The sequence below is a fragment of the Argiope bruennichi genome, chromosome 3, assembly GCF_947563725.1.
Source record: "Argiope bruennichi chromosome 3, qqArgBrue1.1, whole genome shotgun sequence".
In the NCBI taxonomy this organism is placed as follows: domain Eukaryota; kingdom Metazoa; phylum Arthropoda; class Arachnida; order Araneae; family Araneidae; genus Argiope; species Argiope bruennichi.
The window spans coordinates 17,696,147-17,720,069 of NC_079153.1; the positions used below are offsets into that span (position 1 = coordinate 17,696,147).

The window sequence follows — 23,923 nt, forward strand, 5'->3', positions numbered from 1 at the left end:
ATTAAGACTTTATTACTCCGAAAAATAATTCGGAATTTATTACATTTCCCATTATGAGTTGAAGATTTTATGAACTAACCGGTAAGTTTAATAAATATTCAATAATTTATCACATGACCAAATTTAGGGTGATTATGCATAATAACCGAATTAATCATCTACCGTCACATATATAGTAGCCATCCTAACATAATCAAATCAGAAGGCATCATAATGTTGTTAAAAACGCTACTGTCTGCATAATGTACCTTCTAAATTTCGTGATGCTGCCATTTCACTTTATTCCTCATGTGAATTTAAAATGGATATTAAATAGAATCCGATAGAATAGTTTTGATCAATAATATTTTTGGAAGTTGTTAAAAAAATTCTCAGCGAATTTTAAATTCCAAGTAAAATTTCGATAGGGGGGGGGGAAATCCCTAAGGCACACTTCTATTCCCCAAAGTATATATGTGCAAAATTTGGTAGTTTAGGTGGATAAAAAAAAGGGCAAATTACGTCATTGAACTGAACATACATATGTATTCTACTTTATTATTAGTTGAGATAATAAAGTGAGACTTTAAATTGGAAAATTATATTGCTTATAACGTATTGCTGCTTATTTGATAAAAGAGCTTATGAAGTAATGAGAGAGCAATGGAATGAAAAGCTTGAAAACTACTTAGAAAAATTAATGATGCAAATAAAAAAAATGTCAAGGTATAACTTATTTGTGTGAATAATAGGAGGAATCTAAGGAGATTTTCTTTTCAACAAATTTTGGTTTAAGGCTTTACTTCACAAAAATTATTTGTTTACAAAGTTGTTAAAATCATATCTGTCGCTATCTTTTAAAGAAAAGGGTGACATTATTAATTCAAACAATCAAAACACTAATGTTCCTTTGAATACAAATGAAAACCAAAATTATTTTACTCAAGATTCTGAAAGTAAAAATACTGATAAAATTTTGGAAATTGTAGCTAGATTGGTTTTATTCAAACTTAAATGCTCCTATTGAAATATCAATAACATTCAGATGCTTTTTATTAAATTAAGAAGCATTTTTAATTCAATATCCAAACATTCTTGATCTTTTGAAAAAAAAAAAAAAATTGAATGAGATTTTACACTGATTTTATTATTTCAGTGGAACGATTATCTCTGTTCTGGAAATAAAAAGTTTATTTATTTATTATTATTTTGTAAAACATTGAAAATTTAGATAAGTTAGTCTGAATTATAGTAAGTATTTTAATTATTCTATCTATAATTTGCAGAGGTAATAAAGTGAACTTCTTAAAGAAAGACGTCACTCCGGATTTTCTAGGGGCGAAAGCTGTATTACCAATTTCCAAATTTTTATGAGCATTTATGGATGGTTATAACCATCATTTGCCCATATGTGACTTAACCGTACCCCAAATATAAATGACGGTTGCACCTGTCAATAAAAAAAAAATGTGTTTTTTCCGTTGTCATACTCACTAAGATACTGCTCTATAGATATTTCAAAAGAAAAGTAATTTTATTTTTCAATTCCTACTATTAACTCTCTCTCTCTCTCTCTCTCTCTCTATATATATATATATATATATATATATCTTGTTCAAATTTTCAATCATTTATAAAATACTTTTTATTCATCCATTCAAATTCAAATATTTTTTTTAAACTTGTAGTGGATGACACTTGATGTTAATACAGTTTTTTTCAAATATTAATTCATTAATTAAATTTGTCCAGTAAATTCTATTTGTCGTCAAATCCGTCACCATGTCACCAAGTTTGGCACTATTTTGTAATTATTTAATAAAAAGTAACTAAAATAATAAAATAAAATTGTTGACCTAAGTAACAATTGACTGAAATTTTTTTTATACATATTTCTTGTTGAAGATAAAAATACGACATTGCTAATTCTACCCAAATGTTAAAACTGTCCGTGAATGTGTTAAATTTAATGTAACTAAATTAAAACTCAATGGGAAAATATATAGATAAAAAGATTCTTATTATCGATATTATTAACATCAATCACGTATATTAATAAGTTACCATTAATAATTTCCATACTATTACCAATTGACTTATTATCTTTTTTATATTAATAATATATATTAAATTTTCAAATGATATTAGAATCAATACAATAAGAAATAAGACGGGCGAAAAAAGATTTCTTATAGTACAATTTCATTAACTAATGTTAAGGACGATTTTTTTTTTCTTTTTTTTTCTTTTTCGAATATTTTTTGTCAGAAACCCAAAACAACTTCATGACTACACTTTATGAAAACATGGAGAGAATTAATGTTATGATGAAATCAAAGATTGGTGCATTCAAAATTAATTTTATCACAATGCGCAGTTCAAAACCGCAATAACAACATATATCAAAATTGATATGAGATTTTGTAACTACAAAGGTAGTTGAACCGATAGAAATCTTGTGAAAATCGGTTTCAATCGGTTGAGAAAAACGTGTCTAAAACACAAATTCAATTTCCGGATACCATTGGCGGCACGCCAGAGCTTAATCGCCAAAAAAATTCGCCAAGTATAAAATGCCAACTTCACGCCAAAAGTTAATATTTCGCAACTATTGTACGCCAATTCCATGCAAGGCGTTTTCCGGCATGACAAGTTTATTAGAGAATATGGGAGAAAGTTTTGGGAAAACCACTCACGCTAGTTTCATTCATTTTAATTATGATGGCTTTTGAATTTGAGTTACTAATCAACAACGAATTGATGCAATCTTTTATTCCAACATACTGTTTAATTTACTCTTCAAAACGTTTTATGTTTTATTGATAAAACATTTTATATATAGAGACTGTGCGATATGAAGTTTTAAAAACATTCTTTATGTTAAAGGTCGTGAAAATAACTGCTATCCTTGAACTACCATTCCATGATGAAACGCTGCATTTCTTTACCTCAGTATATTGTTACGGATTTCAACTCCGGGTCCGCTTGATAGTGGATGTATGGTGTGAAAACACAATCAGCAGGCCACAGTAGAAAACAACGACGACGTTCATTTACACGAAGGACACGAGCACATAGACGACAAATATTTATAGCCGAGACGAACACAGGACAGCACACTGCAGCAGACAGTAGCCCACAAGTAGTAATTGCCCACAGCACACGAAGCGGCCAGACAGAATCCAGCAGGAGAGGAGATCCTCGGAGCTTCGCTCTACGGTCTCTCCGAAACGGCTGAACTTCTCACTGTCTCTTCTCGCTTTAGCTGTCGATTCACTACTTCTCACAACTGGCTACTACACACAAGATACGAAGCTGCTTCCACAGTAGACAGGACTCGGTACACAGCAATTCAGCACTCACTCCACACAACTCTGGCATCCCGCCGTTGCTTCACTATCCTCTCGAAGACTCGTTACTTGGCTACGACTCCGCTTCCGATCACGATTCAATTCACCACACCTCGCAGCTTGAGACTGCCGGCCTTTTATAGCTCACGAGAGGCGGGCCGAGAACCCTCTGGGCCAATTAGGAGTATCTGGGCGTATCTGAGTTCCTATTGGATGGGTCGTGAAAATTCTCGAAGTTTCCAGCATTATCTATTTTGTCGCCAAAGTCTCCAAATTTGTCGCCCAGTCAAAAAGTTTTTCACCAAGCTCTGAGACACTGCAGTGGCACCGCTCAGCACGCAACAGGGCTGATCGTAAAACGATCTTTCTTACGATGACACTATTCATGCTGGGAAGCAAAATTACAAGTTTGTAACAGTATGATATAATTTACTCTCTTGTTGTTAGTCAGCGATTTTAATCCGAGTTTTTGCGTCTCTTGTTTCAGTAGAGCCACCTAGGGCCAAAAGTGCGTCTAGCTACTCATGCATCACAGACCTTTGCACGGGACGGACTTCATTCACACATTTCATTCACTCATCTACAGATCGTAATTTAGACCTGAATCAGAGAACGATCATTTCTGCATCAGTACCCCTCCTTCCCCCCCAATGGTATTGTCTTGATTTGGAGGTCTTTGTGGCTACGACAAATTTATACGTGCACCAGCACCATGTACACGGAGAGTCTTTGGCCGGGGATGGGGGTTCGAATTCACAATCTAAGGTATGCGAATTCAACGCCTGTTAACCAGGTTATCCCGGCCTATTTACTCTCTTTAAAGTATTAAACCATTCCAAGCAAATTTCTACAACTATCCAATCTTAAATAATCAAAAACCTTAGATTATTTTTAGAACCAAAAGAAATTGGTAACAAAACAAGTAAGTATAGTATTGATTCATCACAGAACTTTTAGTGTAAAGGTATCAATAAAAATATGAAGGAAAAATTAGTCTTTTCCCAATCGTTTTGTTGTAAAGGTAAGAACAATAATGTCTTTTTCCATTTCAAAATTATGGCATTAAAGATAGGCAAGGAAGAGAAAAGTGGATTTCCTAAGAAAGAAACATTTTTTTTGTTTTTAACTCCTGATCAAGGTTATTACAATTAACTTTTGTGGTTTTCTTAAAGAATTCTTTTTTTTTTTTTTTTTTTTCAGAAGAAAAGTGCATGTTACGAAGTGCCAAATATCATAGTTTCACTTTGCTAAATTTTTTTTTACAAGGATAATTTTTAACAAAATTATTGCTTTTGAATTCTGAAACAAGAGCTTCCTTCTTTCAAGCTCGGTGTGATTCACCCCAATTCCTATTGTTCCTTACGTTGCATTGTTATTTCAAATGAATTAAATTACATAAAATGTATTTGATTTATCGTAACTGAACACAGCTGACTGAAGCAGCGAGTCATTTCTAAAATTTACAAAGCTTTTCATTTTTAAAATACAAAATTTTTATTTTGAGAAAGACTTGATTTGTAAGACATTACAGCGATGAAAAAACATAAAAAACAATATTAGAATGGTCCTAAATACAACTTTCACTTGACGATAACTTAATATCACATTTTACTGAATTTATATGGAATATTTTCCTATAATATAATATAAAATGGAGAATATATTTGTTTTGGCATAGTATAATCAATTCTGACTCTTGTGCTTTAATCCTTTCGGAACGTGATGTCTGCATTCTAGACGTTCGCTCGGGGCGGAGCGTACGCGAAAGAAATCATCCCACAGGATAAGGGTTTTGCGTCACTAAGCCTGACTTTGAAAAAAATAAAAATAAATTAAGTTTAAGTCCTAATTTCGTAATTTTTGGTACCTATTTAGATTATTAGTTTACCTGTCATATACATTAACATTTAGTAATCTTTTTCTTTTATTTAATATTTAAATAACGAATAAAATGCATTAATAAATTTTAAAATGTATATTAAAAAATTCAAAAGTACAATACAAAATAAGCAGAAGGCAAGCATGCAGTGAACTCAATTCTGATAAAATACTTATATCAGAATCACTCAAAATCTTGATTCTAATTCTTTAGACAATGAATCTGTGCCGTTAACTGTCTTATTCATAATTCGAGACTTTTTTACTGAGATAAATAACATTTTCTTACCATAACAAATCGAATTCAGGGCATTTCGAAATAAAAATAAGGAAGCACGCATAACGCTTCCGAATGTTACGCTAAATGCAACAGAACTGACGGTAAAACTCCAAAAGATCCTGCATAATAATAATAATAATAATAATAAATAGTAATAAATAAAATTCGAAGGTAGACCAGAAATGCGAAAATGTTTCTATTATGGGGAAAGTTAAAAAAACCCAGCTCTTTTTATTTACATTACCCCTCCTCCCCTCCCTTCAACAGCTGATGAATAAAATGTCAATGTGAGGCAGAACAGGGGCTAACTGAAGGTCAGGATACTAAAACTATGTTTATTCCAAAAGTAATGGACATAGGGAGCCATCTAATGGCCTTTAAAAATCGTTCCAGCTTAAAATGCACATATATATTACCCGCCCCCCTGAGCTCAACAGCGGAGCACGAGTGGTACGCCCGGTTGTAAGAGGTGTTCGTAAGTGATGCATATATGACACGCCGTCGTTAAAGGGTTAAAAAATATAGATTCCAACTCTAAAATTACTTATTGCATTATAAATAATCTGTTGCGCAAAGGATATGCTTTCATTCAGTTTTTCATTACAAGCTTCATACTTACACAATTATCTTGAATATCAAAATTCATAAAATGATAACTAGTTCTTGTCTGCATAACTGCGTCTGATTTTTGCAATAAATTTATCGTTTCGCTAATACATTGTGAAAAGGAAGCAATGAATCTAAGATATGTTATTTCGACCAATTAAAATATCTTTAAAAATGTTTCGAAATTTAAGTCAGAATTTAATGACGCACTTTTCTTACACAAATTTGCTTATAGAGTTTATGCAAAGAATCTTTCTGACTAATATTATCTGAAATTAATTTGGTTTATACAATACTTTTTTACTCGTATACGAGGTATAGAAAAAGTATTATAATCATCAAAAGATTCAAATGTGAGATACTGACCAATCTTCTCGTTTTCCATCTCCCTGATGCAGAAAATCCTCTGATTTTTTGGCATTATGTCTGTCTGTGAGAACGACAATTCAAAAACACTTTAAGCTTAGGAGGATGAAATTTGGTATATGGACTTAAAATCAAATTTGTAGATTTTTATCAAATTTTGAACGAAATCCATTCAGAGGAATTCTGTCTTTCCAGCTTTTCAAGTACAAGTTGTGACGGATTGGTATGAGCGAGGATAGAACCTGGAACCTTGTGGTTTGCAGCCCAGTAACATGACCATGATACAAAAGCAATTGCTCGGGTAGCGTAGTTGTTAACTGGCTTATAAGCTATTCACCACAAAGTTAATTTGATAACTACAAAACATAAAGAGCTGGATTACTAAGATTTTGAACACAGATTTAGTATCCAAAATGTAGTTTCTTATCAAATTTTCAGTCAAATCTGTCAAAGAGTTACCATCTGTCGATCTATACATTTGCATTCTTGTAAATACCATATAGCAAATGCAATGACTTAAATTAATGAAATTTGGTATATGATCTTGTGAATACAATTGCTTTTCTGTATCAAATCTTGGTTTCAACCAGTCGGATAAAAGGACGCAAAATACATATTCGCACAATAGATTCAGTAAATATGCTAGATTCCCTCCACAGATTTATATTTCGTAACACTGAAAGACATTCATGGCTTCACCCTAAATCAACAATTTTATACTGGGGGAGAGATATAAGAACTTAATTGGAGACTATGCGAGAATGCTTCGGGGAGACGTCTCCCACCGATTTTTGTTTTTGAAGTTTTATTGGAAGGTTTCTAACAGAAATAGCTGATGTGGACAAACTAAAACGTTGTCACATTCGTTTCTTTTGTTTTTCTTTTTATTTTGCCCTGCTTAAAAAAATTATCATTTTTTTTTTTTTTTTTGTATTTTGAATGCTATTGCTAACAGTAAGACACACTTATTTTTGTTTTTTTGACACTCTTATTTTGTTGTGAGAAGGTTCCATAATTTTATTTTAGTATTGGAATGCTCTTAGTGCTCTATATTTTAAGGAAATTGAGAAATTTGCATTGTGTTTCAACAAGCAGTAGTACGAAAAGTTTCTCAGGAGCTAAAATTGTTCGAATAAGGAAATGTTTAATTATACCGTTGACAAAAAGCCGGAAAAATATTCAGGAATTACGTAATAGTTGAGAACTATGGAAAATGGAATGATTGATTGTTATTGTTCCAGTTTGTTTAAAAAAATGAAATATCCATAATTACAAACATCAAAATGTCCTGCAATAGTTTTTACTTTCTTGTTTAAAAAAACCATTGTATTCGTTAAAAAATTCGAGATTTTGACGAGTCTTTACGTTTTAGATTTTTCTGAACTTGAAAAACCAAACTTTTGTAAAATATTTGTTTATCTTTCCATCCGTCTGTCTTTCTGTCTGTGACTAAGATAATTAAAAAAATGCCTTAGAGAAGAGGGATGTAATTTGGTATATCGTCTTTACTACAAATTTATAGGTATATATCGAGTTTTGACATAATATATTATCTAGAAAATCTGTCTGTCCGGCTGTTCGAATATAAGTTTACACGATAACTATAAAATGACGAGAGTTAGACAGATAAATTCGATCCAGAAGGTGGTTGAACGTTTCTCTGTCTGTACTTTCTGAAGCATGTAAATGCAATAACTTAAAAAACGCAATGACTTGAATATCTGAATTTTAGTATTTGATTTTGTGATTACAGGTGTAAATCTAGATCAAATTCGGTTTCATCAGGTTGGGAAAAAGCGCGTCTAAAACACAAATTTATCTTTATTAGGGAGTATGCTAGAATGTTTTGGAGCTACCACTTTCACCGCTTAGAATTTGAAAAGAAACATTCTCCAACAATAATTTTACTGTTATTAAACAATTTTAGTCATGGAAAAAAATAAATATATGTTAATGATGTCATGATTCATAAAAATATAAATAGGATAATATTTAATCGTTAGCAATAATTCTTCAGATCGTAAAATCTTTGAAAACTTTCTTTTTTCTATTCTTGTGCTTATCTCTAGGAGCAGTGGTTCATTAGTCTATCGTCTATTAGTCTATCGACAAATTATGATCCAATTTACTATCTAAATACAAATGCCAATTCTTTCAATTATCTGTTTAAAGGCAATGTGATTAAAGATTTTGATTACACTATCATTTATTTCTATAAGAAGTTGTTTCTGGCGCATATATAATCTTGACTTCAATTCTCATTGGTAATAAGATTTATAATGGCACGCGACCTCTAAAAAAGAAAAAAAAAAGTCAATCAGGATATCAGTATGATTTGAATAAATAGCATTACAAAATTCCAGAATACAGACATTTACTCAGAACGTTGAGACTCAAATGGGACATTTGTCCAAGATACAATCAGGTTACCATTTTCTATCAACCCACAGACAGAATCTATGTTAACAGATAATTTACTAACTGATGACACGGAAATTGCAGAATCAAATGATTTCATTGATTGTGATCCAGAAGACATAAATAGACATGATAAATGATCACAGACAACAGTCGAACAATTATTTATCCGTCTTTTTACACTGTTTTTGAAAGGAAACACACAAAACGGCGACATAAGAAAAAAAGCTGACATTTAATTCTGATAAAGATTTTAACTGTTGCATAACAACAAAAGTGCTTACTTTCATACATTACAAACTTTTATCACTTTTTTAATATTTTTATCATGTGATTTAGATTTATGGTTTTTTTTAACGATTCCATCGATGCATTGTTTTAAAAACGAATCGTATTTTATTCGGCCGTTTTTTTAAAAAATAAATCTCATTACATTTGTACTTCCGGATCAGTTTTTAAATCAGCACTTTTACTTAATATACATTCATACGTTTGGCTGTTCGGCTTATCATAACAAAAAATGGTTTTTGTGCCCTAAATTCTGAACCACTTACTCAAACCCTTTTCTTATATATATATTAATAACTAAACAATACAATGGAGACATTCGCATTTCCGAACAATAAAAATTTGATTTTATCGATTTCACTTACAAATGATTTAATTTCTTATAATACAGTATTTTTATAACATCAGTTTTCAATGATTTTTATAGCTATATTAACGAACAAGCATATTTTATCGCCTTATAGTGGAATGTATGTAGTGTGGTACATATTTTAAAATTTTGCTCATATTTAAAGTTTCAGCACAGTACTGATTTGTGGTTGCGGGCTTTTCTTTTTGATTGCAGAACATATGCATTTCATAATTCTGGTACGGATTAAGTTCCATGTGCGACATCTTCCCATTAATACATACCTCACCTTATTCGTATCCCTGTTTGGTACCTCAGATATATGGTTCAAAAGATTTCGGTAAGGTGGTTGATTTTCGCATCTGTTTGGTAGAAAAATGGTGGTGTTGTCTTCTGTCAGTGTTGGACAGGACTTTAATACTAGGGCTCGACGTATCAACTACTCATAATAAGGAGATTATGCGTTTACCATAATATCTGATGTTATTTGTCGAAGTGACTTTGTCATTCTATTTACCTCGAATGCTAAAGTAAGGCGGAGGTAATTCTTTATGGCCTCTTTGGTGCCGATTTATTTGAAATTGTTAAATTGTTGGAGCATTAAATAGTAGGCGAAAGCTAAATATTTTATGCAAAAATGTTATTTTTTATCTTTACCCGTAACTGGAGACATGAATTTCCCCACGCGGCCAGAGACATGGAGTCATAAGGACTCTATTGTTATTTATCCTTTTTGTTTTTTGTAAACAGCATTGGGATTTATTTTGGAAATACAATATATTCTGGAAATCATATAGTTACCAAAAATGTTAATTTTAAAAATGTTAAATGCTGTATTATTAAATGTTGGAAAGATGCCATAAGAAAAACCTAAATCTTTAAATGTGTATTTACTTCAGTTAGATATAACGGAATGATACTAATGTTAATAACTGTTAGAATTTAACGAGCAAAAATGAAGAATATGATATTTTAAAATATTATTTTATCTTAATATATATAAATTACGTGTCACGTTGTTTGTCCGCGATGGACTCCTAAACTACTTAACCGATTTTATTCAAATTTGCACACCGTGTGCAGTTTGATCTAACTTAAAAGATAGGATAGCCCTTTTTTTGAATTTTTAATTAAAATTTTAATTATTAATTAAAAACTAACTTTCCCGCCAAAAAAATCTTTTCATTTTCCCCACCGCCAAATGAGTACGGCTTCAGTTTTTTTCCCCAGCAGTCATGAGGCTAGGCTTAAGATTTTTCGGCTGATTTTTTCAAACGATTCTATTTATTTTCTTAATGTTTGATGCATTTAAAATTAAACATTGTTCATTAATCGATCTTTCAGATTCATTCTTAAGTACTTTTGAATTAAAATAAAACAGAATAAAGGAAATTAAAAATTTCTAATCTGCATAGCGTTACCCCAACTGGCGTAGAAAAACTCACGCATTTGCGTTACCGTAACTGGCGTTGAAAATTCAAGCATGCGCATTGTGTTCTGATTGTTGACATGACAACCATTATCAACGGATGATTTAAATTATTTTTAGGTTAGTTGCATGCTTTTGTAATTAAATTGTATTTATGTTAGTTATATATTTTTTGTATACGCTTATAGTTTTAAGTACATCGTTTTTTAAATTTTTTTTTAACCTGTTTTCAACCGATTATTTTAAACGATTCGTTTTATTTTCTTAGTGTTGGTGCATTTAAAATTAAACATTGTTAATTAATCGTTTTGGTCATGATGAATCTGAGAATATTTTGTTGACAAATTCTTGACATATTACATAAATTAGGAAAGATATTCTTTAGTGCCCATAAAGTTTAAACGCTCAGTGACTGGTTTCAGTAATCATATTACAAAAAAAAAAAAAAAAAAAAAAAAAAAAAAAAAACACTTTGTTTCTGCAAAAAATATTATTATATTAATTGCAGATTAATCCTTTCCACTTTAATTTATAGTATAAATTCTACGAGAACTAACAGAAAATTAGAGAGATACATATTACGTTATGACTGAAGGCGTTTATAATATTATGACTGAATTATATGACTATCAAAATTTGAAGTTTTAAAATATTTTGATGAAGAAGCTATTAAAGTAGGAATTGCATAAAATATTTAATTATTAAAATTTTAACAAACATTAAGATTGGCAAACCGGCTGGTCGCCAAAGGCGGCTAGTTATTATTATATTTCCTTATTCTTTTTGCATTATTCAAATTAAAAGCAGTTTCAGAGACACGGAGTCAATCAACGATTCCATAAATAAGAACAAAAACTTTGAAAACGAGTAACGGTTATACACACGTGTTCATACTTAGAATTTTGCCACCATGCTGCTGAAAGAACAACTTGAAGGTACTGAGGAGATGATAGTATTCAAGGACAAAATACCACGTGTTAACCAGAGCTAATTAACAACGCGGAGTCATTTTCGCTCCCGTCTCTAGTTACGGATGAATTATTTATTTTATTTTTTATTTGTAATTTTAGTGATGAGAGGGTATCAAGTACTTAGAATTGTGGAAAAAAATTATATAAGGGAATAAAAGGAACAAAATAAAATGTTTCGTTGTTTCGTGGAAAACAATCTTTCCCGTAAAGGGCAGTCATCCTAACAAGTCATTAGCCGTGCTAAACTTTTGTTTCCCATTTTCTGGATGATTCTCGAGCTGAAAAACAATTTTGTTGTTAAAAAGCTCAGTAATAATTGTGAGTGGTTGACATTATGGCTGCCTGACACGCTTGCTTCCTCCTTGCCTAGTGAGGTCAGAAACTTGAATATGACATCTAACAGAGTATGATGGTAGGTGAAGGTTATTACTGTAAGCTGTTGAATGTAACAATTTGGGGCATCGGATTTTATTGTTGAATGGTTGATATCTTTCAGCTCTTAGGATTCCTCAATGTGCAGAAATAGTATTTTCCATATTCGCAAATGTGAAATTTCTCAAAACGTTTAAAACTGGTTATTTTGTGATTTCAATAATAGCAAGAAATGAATTTATAATAATTAGATAATAATACAAAATTTTAGGTTGAGTTTACATTTTAGAGAGAGAAAAGAAACTCGTATTTAAGATAAACATGCAAACTACAGAAATAAAGGCATGAATTTTGTTACTTTGAAAGTATCCCCAAATTATAACAATCGGAAACAGACTTTGCATGTTTCTTAGCGTCTTTATAAAAAATGTTGAAATGTTTGTCGAAGCAGTTGAAATTCTGCTTCGACAAAACTTGACAACAGAAATCCAACTTCTATACGGAAGTTCAAGATATTCAAAGTGAACAAAATAAAAAGAAACTCAGAAAAGTTATAAACCTTATACCATTGAAGAATGATGCTCAAAAAATTAATGCTTCTTCAAAATGTTGATTACTTGTATAAATAGTGATTTCTGTATGTAGTAATGGTCACATATGTACAGACTATCAAAAAATTATCTTAACTCTACAAATCACTCAAGAATTATCACACATTAAAAACAAAATCTTTCGACACTCCTGTTTCTAAAACAGTTGCAATTTTTGTTTATGCAAGGGATCATCTTTCATACCCACAATCTAATTAACATTCAGTTTGGAAAGATGATTCGAATTTACCAGATTAAACTAGGTAGATCATATATAAAATTTGGCTATTTCAAAGAAATAGATGATAGTTTATGGACTAATGAAATTGAAGTTTTCTATCATGCTAAATGAAATATGCCGTTCATTCGATGTATCTCAAGGCATAATGAATCGATTACAATAATTCCTGTATCGTATACAAGCTCTTCAAAACATAAAAATAAATATGCTTTTTTGATATTTATTTAGATTTATTTAAACATAAAAATATTTAATAACTTTAAAAAATCATGAAATTTATATCATACAAATTAGTGAGTAGAATTCCATAAAAATTTTACTGCTAGACAAACAAACAAATAAGCAAAAAGGATTTGGAACACCGCTGTGCCAAATATCAGCCATTTTCGTTCAGTAGTGCAAAAGATATACTATTGCGATAAAAAAGCCGAAATGTTTAATTTAAAATATATACAAATAGATATGGACTTCACATTTTTTAAAAACAGTTTTATGATTTCTCTAAACTTCTTGCAACTGTCAGAAATGTATAGTATCGTCTGAAAACATATTTGTTTTTAATGAGGTGCGGATCTTCCCTTATTTCAAAATGACGAATTTGACTGAGTGAAGAATATGCATTAAAATTTGTTATCGCAAACCAGTTTATGCAGCAAAAGTATCTGAAATGTTGCAAAAAGCCTTTAAAGACAGCTGCTTATCAAAACAAAGAGTAATGAGTGGAATAAATGTTTCAAGAAGGCAGAGAATTTGTACTAAATGAGTCATGTTCCGGAAGACGTGACTCATTTAGTACATCGGTATGTTGACGATTATATTTCCATATAATCGTCAACATACCGATCAGATAAGAGATTCGGTGCTTAAAGATCAATATTATAAACATTTTTGAACAAATTATTATATGGAAAATGGCGAAATCATTAAAAACTGCGGAGAAATTATTCACAGGTTTTGCAAAACGAAAATTTTTCTTTTCACCGAGCCATTTTTATTCCTGAATTTTCGACAAGACATCATAAAGTAGGGTTGTTCCAAAAGCACCGTATTCATCTGACATGGCACCATGTGACTTTTTCTTTTTCAACTGTTGAAATTGGTTGGTTGACTCTTCTTGGTACCATTTTTATTCTATTATTGGATAAAATTCGCTATGGGTGTCGCAAAGCCGACTTTAAGGCATATTTTGAAGATTGGACAAAACGTTTATAAATGCATTGCAGTCGCAGGAGAGTACTTTGAAGGATGTACAATAAATTTTGATCAATAAATCGATGTTTTTTGGTTTATGCCACCATTTCAGATACTTTTTGACAACAGAAGTACAGCAAAATCTTAACATGATTAAAATATCGTTATTTATTACTCTTATGGAAAATGTTCGCAACAAACGGAATAGAAAGGAAAATAAATCTTTAAAATGAATTAGAAAATAAAGATCTTTAAATATGCTGTAAGCTAATAATTAATTTTCGACACATTGTATTTCTTTTCAAAATAATTATATTGCAAAAAGCAGAAAAAAAATCACAGAAAATTCTTGAAAATCCTTGTCAAATAAAATAATCATAATAATAAAAGACTTTTGAAAAGTTAATTGAATGAAATACGAATGAATACAGCTATACAAATCTGATTAAAGAAATTAAAAGCGAATAAAGTAAAATAATAAATCAATGAATGTATTAAATTTCAGCATAAGATTTTAACGAAGTATTATTTTTAAAAATTGAATAGAAACCTCAAGATATATAAGTACATTCACTAATTCATGACTTGAAATTCACTTTCTACTAAAAAATAAAATAAAAGAAACTGAATGTAAATATATCTTTTCAAAAAGTTTCACAACTGGTTTTAATTATCGTTTGGCGTAAATTTTGTCCTGAAAATTATATTCCATAGATAAACATATTTTCTGAAAGAGCCCCTTAATTATAATTTTTTTACTTTAAAAATAAATGATGTATTTTTTTATTTTATATCAACTATTAATGTTTTACAGGATATACATTTTTTAAATGGTTAACAACATACAAATAATGATTTAATGAAATTTAAAAACTTTGGTATTCTTTTTATTTGATTTTATCATGAGAATAAAAAGTAAGCTTTGTATTGAAATATCCAAGTTTAATTTATAACTAAGGAGATGAATATAAAGAACTTCCTATAAAATTAAATTATTTTGTTTGCTTTTCCTTATTTTTTTTATATAAACGGACTAGAAAATAAAAATGTATAATTTGGGACATATTTAGACGATTGTGTTGATCCATGCCTTTCTGTGGGCATAATTTTAAGAATTTCTCGAAGGCCAAAGATGCGATAAATATCTACATCTTTGAAAGGTTGCCAGCGCTACCGACAGGTTGTTTTAAGTCACCAGTGACATTTCGAGCTGTAGGCACATTTTCTTTCGATTTAACCCTTTCGCTGTCCTCTCCTACCAGGGAAAATTTCTGTTTCACCTCTGTTTTTCGCCGCATTAGAATAATAATAAAAAACAATTTCAAACAAGTAAACATTTACAAAGCGTTTTAAACGTTTTTAAAAGCTTTAAATTGTGGAAGAACGCTTAAGCGCCGTCCTACAGAAGTTTAACTTGAACGCGCTAGACGCATTACGGACAACAAAGAGGTTAAATTATGGATTGTGGAAGTTTACGATGTTAGGAAGATATATAAAAGACATTTGTAATAATTAAGATATTGAGAGTCATAAACACGGTATAATTTACCTTGAATAGATTAATTTAAAGATCAGTTGTTAATGCAATGTTTTTTATTGTAAAACATTTAAGAAAGAATCACATCCCAAATTTTAAGTCATATGAATCTCATAACTATTAAGTGTGACACATTTTATAGGAATAAAATAGACAGAACATTAAAATAAATTTCAGTGGCTGACTGTCTGGAGTTTATAATTGGAGCTTGGCGAGATTTGTCTCCAATGCTAAAAAAGTATCAATCAATTGAGGAAAATTTGTGAAATTATTGGTAAAAAGTTTGCTCAATAAAATGCAAGTCCGAAGCTGATTTTCGAAAGGGTTCTGACGCATTACCTCTGCATGTATTCCGAAAAGTAGATCACAACAAGTTGGTATCGGGAAATGTTATTTTTTAAAGCCTATGATTGCACACCCATCATTTTTCATACGAAACATTTCGCAAATGAACACTTTCTTTCCTTCAATAAACAATGGGTTTTACTTCTATAAGTGCACAGCTGCTAATAGAAGGGGGTCCATAAAAGCTATTTTCCAAGGTCAGGGGAAATTGCTGGACCAATGCAAAACGAAGTTGCAATGGTGGACATTTAAAGACCTTTTTCTCAGTAAATATTTTCTAGAACACGAGGAAAACAATTTATGTCATTAAGCTCACACGTTAGAAGACAATTGCTTATTATAGTGATAGCTAATCAAAAGTTTCTAGTCTTCTTCCTTAAAATTTGCATGCTGACTTTTTTTTTCCAACTGGGATATTTTCCTTAAATTTTAGTGTCAGAGAAAAATTGCCACACACCAAAAAGAGCTGTCAGACTGTGGACTAAAAGTTATTGGATTGTTCTTTTGAGTTGTATCTTTTACAGCTGAAAAAAATTTCTTGGCTTCACAAAAGGTATCGAATTATTACTTTGGAAATATTTTATTTGGAATCGGATAATTTATAAACTTATAGTAAATTTAAATTATAAACTTATAATAGCGATTTTTTTATTTGAAAGAAATATGTATCTTTTTTTATATTAGTATGTTATCTAATCTGATTTGTTCATTGACTTAAGAACAGAAAAGCTGTGTATTGTTATCTGATATATAGTTTTTAATTTTTTTTAAATATGTTGTTATCTATAACCTGTATTAAATTTGATTTTAAATAATTAATTAAATGAAATTGAAATGCATAATTTCTTGTACTATTTTAAAGGTAGATTCGTTGTAATAACTATTCGTAGTTTTGCTAAAATAATATAAATGATGTAAAATATACAGTCAAATTAAAAGTTTTAATAAGAAAATTAATGGCTGAATTTAGATTCTTAGAATACAGGAAATAAGGCAATTATTTTTCCATAATATATTTTTTTGCCAATGAAAGTAATTCTAAAGAAATAATAATCCTTTATTTAATTTATATTTTTTTGATAATTGTATAGATTCATATTTTTGTAAAGATAGAATTATCAATTAAGATATAAATTTCTGTTTATTTAATTCACTATTATCCTTTTTATTTTCAATAAAAATGTTAAAATAAAAAAATACATTCAATATATTTTATTAATATATTATATAGAATGTTTAAATTTATTGGTCTGATTAAAATGAATTTTTGCATGTACTATTGACAAATTCAAAAACTATTTTTTGATTTTGCTTATAATTATTTCCAAAATCATTTTTGAACTTATAATTAAATATATTAGTCTGGAAAAATCTCTAAAATATTCTGGTTTCTTTTTAATTTGTAACATTTCTTAATTTTATGATATTCCCATAAATCTAGTTGGACGTTTTTTCTATTCTGTAGAATGTTAAGTATTAAAATTATTCCATTACTTATAACTATTATATTAACTAACTATTGAAGTCTTTACTAAAAGAGGCATATATAAATATAGAGAGATTATTTAAAAATCTATTTATCGCCATGTTTTCTATTTGTTTTTAATGTCTTATGGTAATTAATTGAATCTATTTCTTGATACAGAATTATTTCTTTTGGAAAGGATGTCGGTTACGGTTATATATTAACAATGCGTAGGCTACCCTTGTCCATAATTTTGTCATTATTATATTGTTTTATTTAAAAAAAATTAATTTTTCCTTAATACCAGAAAAATTTCACACAGAATGTTTGTTAAGAATCATCATTGTAATTGCGATTTTTTTTTTAAATTTTTATTTTCACGAAACACATAATATTCGAATGGAAACTTTATACATCGGATATGCTTGTTATTCAAACAACGTTTAATATCGTATAAAAACGATACGATTTATTTTCTACAAATTAAAGGAATTTCCTTCAATAAATTGACTTAAGTATAGTCTCATTGATTCTATGATACCTTAATGAACTTTTTATTGGTAAACGTTTTAGATTTATTGTCATTACTTCAGATGAAGGGACGATATGAATACAAATTAAAATGATTTTATACTCTTATTAAGAGGCTAGTTAAGAGATAAAGATCTCTTTTCATATTTATTTATTTAAGAATAAAAAAATATGAGTATTGTTTTGGCGGTAGATATTTAAATTTTTGAATGAAATTTGCGGTTTGTTGCAATTTGAGTAATAAAATAAACTCCGTTGAAATTGAAGAAATTTCAGGCTACATCTGATGAATGATTTTTTTATTAAGGAAACCAAACAAAAGTATTTCCAAAATAAGATACTATCTTATAAAGAATATATTTCATTTGAATTTGTACTATATTATTTAGATTCTATTAGATACTATTAGTTTTAAGATTCAAATTTCGTTTGTTTGTCTGATTTTTTTTTCAAACTATCTTCCATCTACTCCTTTAAAATAATTAAAAAAATTTTTTAATTAGTCAAAAGAAATTTTGGAAACCTTAAAAATATTTCAGATTAAGTATTTTAATTTCGAGATAAGTAACTCTTAAAACAATTCAAAATAGTCCATATAAAGATATTAAAAAGCATATTTTTTGCTTAAGATTTAATGGCACTTATTTCGTAATATTTTTGGTTGTTAAATGATGTATATTTAAGGTAAAAGTGCAAGATTAGGCTTAAAAATCATTCTTGGATTTTAAAAAATATAAACGTTTATTGATGTTATAATAACATTAAGAGTAATAATAGTCATCTAACACGTTGTAATAACATTCATCTTAGAGTAATAAGATATTTAAATTTTCTTTTAAAAAACAGCATTCGATTGAATGACTTTTCAGTAGTTCACGAGATTCCAAATAGCTTTAAATTATTATTTTCATTTTATAAGTGTTCAGTAAGTGTTCAATTTATATTTGTCTAAAACTATTATGAAATAAACTATTTTTTTCTCATTTCGTATTTACGAAAATAAATAAATAAATAAAATTGACAAACAAACAAATTTCAAAAATAATTTACATCGTTTTTCTTCAACCAAATCAAAATAAAAAATGTAATAAAATGGAAATACATATTATTGATCTTGAAATCTTCTATTATATTAAAACATTCAAAGTAAAAAAAGTTTTTTTTTTCATATATTATAAAAATGCGATACTTGTAAATGAAACTATAAACTCAAGAATAAATTTATCTATTCAACTATGTTTAAAATTTTTTTAACGATTGTATTGAAAGCTCAGTATAGGATATCTTTTGATTTTATAATTTATTCTGGACTAAATCATACCCCATTAGGAAATATTAATAATAGGATGAGCGAATCATAGCAAACTTAATTTAAACACAGTTAGTAGTAATTTTTTTCGTCTAATGTAAGCTTTAAACTTATTTCACAGTTTATGGACATCTATCATTAGACATTTTGGCTTCTTTTTTTTTGTAACATCAAGAATTCAAAAATTTTACCTGTCAGCCCTTATTATTATATTATCAAAGCTCAAGACTCAAATCCTGGATTTTGAATATTTAATTAGATATAATAAAAAATTGAAATATTAAAGATAATAAAATAAAATGGATCAGAATGCAGATTACAAATTCTTTATTAAACTAATAAACATTTCCGCACACAACCACGCCATTCATGGATATTTAATACAAATTACAACTATTTATCTTAAATGCTGATCTGCATTTTTAAAATTAAAAATATCTATCTTTGGATTACGATCTCAATTTTACAGCAACATGAACATGACCAATTAATTAGACATGTTATTTGCGGGAAGCTGTTTTTAAACAAGAGGTACAATACGTAGAAATGTCATTATTAATTTATGAAATGTTCGAATGATACAAATAATTATTCATATTTGTGAATACATTTACAGTGTGTATTATTAGAATAATGACGACTTATCTATCTGTTTTCAATTGATGGGTAATTCTGCCTTCATGGAAAAGTTAAATTTAGCACAATACTACTAGTCTTAGTCACATCTGACATATGTCAAAATATTTCCTCATTGAACCGTTGCTTTATTTAGTAATTCGCTTAATCAAATATGATTTTCTTCGTTGCAAGGCATGTTAGAGCAGAAGGCACAAATAATAGAAGACGAAATTTAGAAAAGATGCATGTTTCAAATTGTAATTATCAATTTACAGTAATTGCTTTCATGTTGATAGTTGCAGCAAAATAAATCACTCATGAACTATACTTCATTTTATTTAATATTTAATTATTATATACAAATTTTATTGAATATTTTAAGCAAAATAAATGAAAATAAGAATTAAAATTGCATTTTTTTTGTTCTGTAATATAACATTACGTTTATAGACAATTTTCTTTCCAAATTTTAAAACTTATATATATTTATCAGGCTAATTATTTCTGACTTTGAATAATCTGATTTGAGCTGATTGGCACTGTTAAGTTGGATTTTTCCAAGCTGAAAAGTAACGTGTAGTAATAAATATATTTAAAAAATTAAAAACAAATGAAATGTTAAAATTTTGCTTGAAATTTTATATTTAGGCGTAATATGAATAGTAAAAAAATAGGAAAAGTTACATAAAAAATAAATTTACCTTACCATTTGCAGCATAACCAGATCTGGCGTTTGTGCCAAAATAAACCAAAATAACCTAACCTAATCTAACATTGAGGTATTTCAGTCGAGCTCATAGAATTAAATTTAAAATGTTCTATATGCCTTCTTTCAAAACCTTGGGCTTTAATTCGGGAATGCAATTGCTAGATATGGGATATTCAAATGTCTGGCAAAGAGGTGCAATTTCTCTCAATTACTCGTTATTGATGGTTATTGACACAACGCGTGTTTCGTATTTGTAATCATCTGGAAACAGTAACAAATGTTCTTTCAGACAATGACGGTTACATTCTTATATTGGGCATAACAGTTTGTAACTTACATTTGAGGAGAACAGATTAAGAATGAAACACTTTTGTTCAAAAGTATGAGTTCGATAAGTATACAAAGTACTTCATTTTTTTTTCTTTTAAGTTCAGTTAAATTTGTATGAGATTGAAATAAATTTAAAAAATTTCATTTGTAAAAATTTTTCTGACTAGAAATTAAAATTATTTAGTAAAATAGTTGGAGATATGCTGAAATTAAATAAAAAAAAGGCTCATCATAAAATTATATTTTTTTTAAACTTAAAATTGTTGATTAATATTTATTTAAACATTGATAATTCTCTTTTACACAAATTTATATATATGTGCGTGGATATAGGGATATATTTTTTTAAAGAATTATTTCAAATGCAATTCTTAACTGAAAAAATAAAAACTGGTAAAACAAGGGAAAATAAAATTTAAAAAAATAAATTTATCTTAAGAAAATTGATACTGATTTTTGGCAAAAAAATTCAATATTCATAATTGAGATTCTAATAAAAATCTTAGCCACAGTTTTATCAAATTAGTGCAAATCGTTTGCCAGTTCGAAATCGGAAAATCCTTACTTTTACTTTCTCGTATACGTAGTATAGAGAAAGTATAATAATCGTCAAAAAATTCAAACTCGAGATTTTGATGAATTTTCACGTTTTAGAACTTCCTTAGTTTGAGAAACACATTTTTGGAAAATGTCCATCTGTCTATCAGTGAAAAAGATAACTAAAAAACGCATTCATCTAGACAGATGAAATTTGGTTTTAAGATCTTTATACCAAATTTGTAGATTTCTGTTAAATTTTGAGCAATGAGGAAATCTGTTTATCCGGATGTTCGAATATAATTTCCCAAAATCAAAATGGAGGGTGCTAAACAGATTAAATTTGAAACGGACGATTAACATCCATAAGATAGATACCTATCGAATTTTGAGTCAAATCCAACAAGAATTGACCGTCTGTCGGTCTGTATCATCAGAAACATGTGAAAGCAATAACTTGAAGTTAAACATATCAAATTCGGTATAGGATTTTGTGACTATAATTGTAATTCTGTGTCTAACTTTATTTCAATCAGTTGGGTAAAACACATCTAAAACACAATTCGAGTTTCGAATACTTTTAACCCCATTCCATGGATTAAGCGCCAAAAACTCTCGACAAGAATCGCACTCCGGATTCAGTAAAAATGCTACATTAATGCCAAAGGTTAGTATTTATTGTATGTATAAAGGTTAGTATAGCTATTGTATGCCAGTTTCTTGCCAGAGTTCTCTGAGAAAAACCTTTATTGGAGAGTCTATGAGAAAGTTTTAAGGAAACCACTCATTTTGCTAGATTTGAAATCAAGAAAATTGTCCCACATTTAAAAATTAACAATGGTTGTTTTTGTTTCCTTATAACCGCTTGTTTTTGTTTCCTTTCTGGCAATCGTGTGCCGATGCATGCAGCAAAAGTATACTAATGTTTATTTTCTATAGTTAATATGATTTCAAGGCCTATTGAATAAATCGAAAGTTTGTTTGGAAATTATCTTTTATGGTTTCAATTACTTTGTTCTGAAACTATAAGAATATGGATGGTCATTATTAGGTATTTTCTTTCGACCTTGACATGAAATTTGGGCAGCAATAGCTTGAAACTAGCGTTTATTTAATTAAACGGTTATTTGGCATAAACAATAAGGAAAAGTTTTCTTGTTTTGCTTGAAAACAGGAAGCAATACTGCATTGTTGGTTTTAATTGCATAGCTGGCTCGCATGCAGATTGTGAGGAATCGCTTATTTTTTAAAATAAAGAAATGCTTTGCAGATGTTAATAATAAAAAAATGCTTTGCAGATGTTAATAATAAAAAAATGCTTTGCAGATGTTAATAATAAAAAATGCTTTGCAGATGTTAATAATAAAAAAATGCTTTGCAGATGTTAATAATAAAAAAATGCTTTGCAGATGTTAATAATAAAACATCAATATTTAATTAATTTTGATATTTAATTTAAATATATAGCCACCATTTTTTTAAATAGAATTCTTTTTCAGTAATGCATTTTTAAACCATTTTAGAATCGCTTAGCAAATTTAAGTCTTGTTAGTCTTAAAATGTTTGTAAATCATTTCCTTTCATTTTTATTTTGTGGTATACGAATTGTAGTGAAAGTGTTATGATCATCAAACCATTCAAATAGGAGATTTTGACGTTTTTACAATTCAGACCGCTCTGTTTTCGAAAAACACATTTTTGGATGTCTATTTGTGACTAGGGTGACTCAAAAATGCTTTCAGAGAGAAGAATGAAAGTTAAAATATGGATTTCAGATAAAATTTCTAGGTTTAAGTCATATTTTGAATGAAATCTTATCAGAAGAAATCTGTTTGGCTGTTGGAATACAAGTGAATTCGAACAGATTTCAAAACGTGCAGAGCTGCATAAATAAAATTTGGGAAGCGGATTTAAGATCTAAAATGCAAATCTTTATCAAATTTTGAACCAGATTTGCCAAAGTGTTGACCATCTGTTGGAATACATTTTCGCATATATTTAAACGCCATTGTTCATAAAAGCAATAACTTATCTTTACATGCATTAAGATTTGCTAAACACGTTATTTAAAGGAGCTAAAAATTTCTTACCAACACTATTAATTTTAAATAATCATTTTTTACAATCTGCATTTTAGAAATCATTTTGAGTAATTTATATGTTATGTCAATTTTCCTTCAAACATTTCAACAGTTTTTGCCATGTCGGTACAATAAGGTTAAAGGTTGAAGCAC

The 23,923-nt window shown here is 29.0% G+C and overlaps 1 protein-coding gene across 2 annotated transcripts in view; it reads left to right on the forward strand.

Moving 5' to 3' along the window:
* The first annotated feature begins 16,595 nt into the window (after positions 1–16,595).
* Positions 16,596–23,923, forward strand: part of LOC129963662 (elongation of very long chain fatty acids protein 7-like) — a 32,653-nt gene continuing 25,325 nt past the window's right edge. Inside the window, exon 1 of one of the 2 annotated variants that reach the window (XM_056078155.1) lies at positions 16,596–16,743. The gene's annotated coding sequence lies outside the window, so the exon portion shown is untranslated. The remainder of the gene's footprint in view (positions 16,744–23,923) is intronic. The other variant, XM_056078156.1, reaches the window with a different exon arrangement.